Raw genomic sequence first — 3,615 nt, 5'->3', positions numbered from 1 at the left:
CACCACCATTTTAAGCACTAACAACACATCCACCACTACCATGTCCACCACTACCACCATGTCCACCACCACCATGTCTACCACCACCACCATGTCTATCACCTTCACATCCATCACCACATCCACCACCACGTCCACCACCAGAACCATGTCCACCACCACGATCACAACCATGTTCACCACCACCATGTCTACCACCACATCCGCCACCACCAGGTCCACCACCACCACATCCACCACCATCACATCCACCGCCACCACCATGTCCTTCACCACCCCCACATCCACCACCACCACATCCACCACCACCACGCCCACCACTACCACCACATCTACCACCACCACATCCACCACCACCATGTCCACCACCGCCATTTTAAAAACTAACACCACATCCGCCACCACCATGTCCACCACTACCACATGTCCACCACCACCATGTCTACCACCACCACCATGTCTATCACATTCACATCCACCACCACATCCACCACCACATCCACCACCAGAACCATGTCCACCACCACGATCACCACCATGTTCACCACTACTACATCCACCAAGTCCACCACCACCACATCTACCACCACAACGCCCACCACCACCATCATGTCCACCACCACCAAATCGACTACCACCATGTCCATCACCACCATGTCCACTACCACATCCACCACCACCATGTCCACCACCACCACATTCATCCCACCATGTCCACCACCACCACATCCACCACCATGTCCACCACCACATCCACCACGACCACCACCACCACATCCAACACCATGTCTACCACAACATCCACCACCACCACATCTACCACCACCACGTCTACCATCACTACTATGTCCACCACCATCACGTCCACCACTACCACGTCCACCAAGTCCACCACTACCACATCTACCACCACCACAACACCCACCACCACCATCATGTCCACCATCATGTCCACCACCACCAAATCGACTACCACCATGTCCACTATCACATCCACCACCACCATGTCCACCACCACCACATTCACCCCCACCATGTCCACCACCACCACATCCACCACCACCATTTCCAACACCACATTCACCACGTCCATCACCACCACATCCACCACCACCATGTCCACCACCACCATTTTAAGCACTAACACCACATCCACCACCACCATGTCCACCAATACCACCATGTTAACCACCACCATGTCTACCACCACCACCATGTCTATCACCTTCACATCCATCACCACATCCACCACCACATCCACCACCACATCCACCACCACATCCACCACCAGAACCATGTCCACCACCACGATCACCACCATGTTCACCACTACCACATACACCACCAAGTCCACCACTACCACATCTACCACCACAACGCCCACCACCACCATCATGTCCACCACCACCAAATCGACTACCACCATGTCCATCACCACCATGTCCACTATCACATCCACCACCACCATGTCCACCACATTCACCCCACCATGTCCACCACCACCACATCCACCACCACCATGTCCAACACAACATTCACCACGTCCATCACCACCATGTCCACCACCACCATGTCCACCACCACCATTTTAAGCACTAATACCACATCCACCACCACCATGTCCACCAAAACCGCCATGTCCACCACCACCAGGTCTACCACCCCCACCATGTCTATCACCTTCACATCCATCACCATATCCACCACCACGTCCACCACCACATCCACCACCAGAACCATGTCCACGATCACCACCATGTTCACCACCACCATGTCCACCACCACATCCACCACCACCATGTCCACCACCACCACATCCACCACCATCACATCCACCACCACCACCATGTCCTCCACCACCACCACGTCCACCACTACCACCTCATCTACCACCACCACATTCACCACTACCATGTCCACCACCACCACATCCACCACCACCTCCAACACCACCACATCCACCACTAATACATCCACCATGTCCAACTCCATCACCACCACATCCATGTCCCCCACTGCCACGTCGATCACCACAATGTCCACCACCACCACGTCCACCACTACCATGTCCACCATCACCACCATATCCACAACTACCACCGCATCCATCTCTATGATGTCCACCACCACTAACACATCCACCACCAACACGTCCACCACCACCCCCAAATCTACCACCACCACATCCACCACCATCACATCACCTACCACAACAACCACCACGTCCACCACCACCACGTCCATCACCACCACCTCTACCAACACCATGTCCACATCCACCACCAGCCCCATATCTACCACCACCACGTTCACCCCCACCATGTTCACCACCACCAAATCCACCACCATGTCCACCACCACACCCACCACGTCCATCACTACCACATCCACCACTACCATGTCCACCACCACCATTTCAAGCACTAACACTACATCCACCACCACCATGTCCACCACTACCACCATGTCCAACACCACCATGTCTACCACCACCACCACGTCAATCACCTTCACATCCATCACCACATCCACCACCACGTCCACCACCACATCCACAACCAGAACCATGTCCACCACCATGATCACCACCATGTCCACCACCACCATGTCTACCACCACATCCAACACCACCATGTCCACCACCACATCCACCACCATCACATCTACCACCACAACCATGTCCTCCACCACCACCACATCCACCACCACCACGTCCAACACTTCCACCACATCCACCACCATCACATCACCTACCACAACAACCACCACATCCACCACCACCACGTCCATCACCACCACCTCCACCAACACCATGTCCACATCCACCACCACCACATCTACCGCAACCACGTCCACCACCACCATCATGTCCACCACCAAAACATCCCCCACCACCAGGTCCACCACCACCATGTCCACTCCATCCACCACCACCACGTCCACCACCACCATGTCCACCACCACCACGTCCACCACCACACCACATCCACCACCACGTCAAGCCACATCACCACATCCACCACCATGTCCACCACCACTTACCACCATGTCCACCACCACCACGTCCACCACCACATTCACCACCACCACATCTACCACCACCACGTCCACCATCACTACCACGTCCACCACCACCACGTCCACCACTGCCACGTCGACCACCAAGTCCACCACCACCACAACGTCCACCACTATCACCATGTCCACCATCATGTCCACCACCACCAAATCAACCACCATCATGTCCACCACCACCACATCCACCACCACCATGTTTACCCGCACCATGTCCACCCCCAGCATGTCCACCACTACCTCCATGTCCACCACCACCATGTCTACCACCACCACCATGTCCATCACCTTCACATCCATCACCACATCCACCACCAAATCCACCACCAGAACCATGTCCACCACCACCATGTCTACCACCACATCCAACACCACCATGTCCACCACCACCACATCCACCACCATCACATCTACCGCCACCACCATGTCCTCCACGACCACCACATCCACCACCACCACGTCCACCACTACCACCACATGTACCACCACCACATTCTCCACTAACGTGTCCAGCGCCACCACCATGTCCACCACTACCAC

Source organism: Lissotriton vulgaris, chromosome 9 (assembly GCF_964263255.1).
Source record: "Lissotriton vulgaris chromosome 9, aLisVul1.2, whole genome shotgun sequence".
Classification (NCBI taxonomy): Eukaryota; Metazoa; Chordata; class Amphibia; order Caudata; family Salamandridae; genus Lissotriton; species Lissotriton vulgaris.
Note: the sequence above shows the minus strand (reverse complement) of the source record.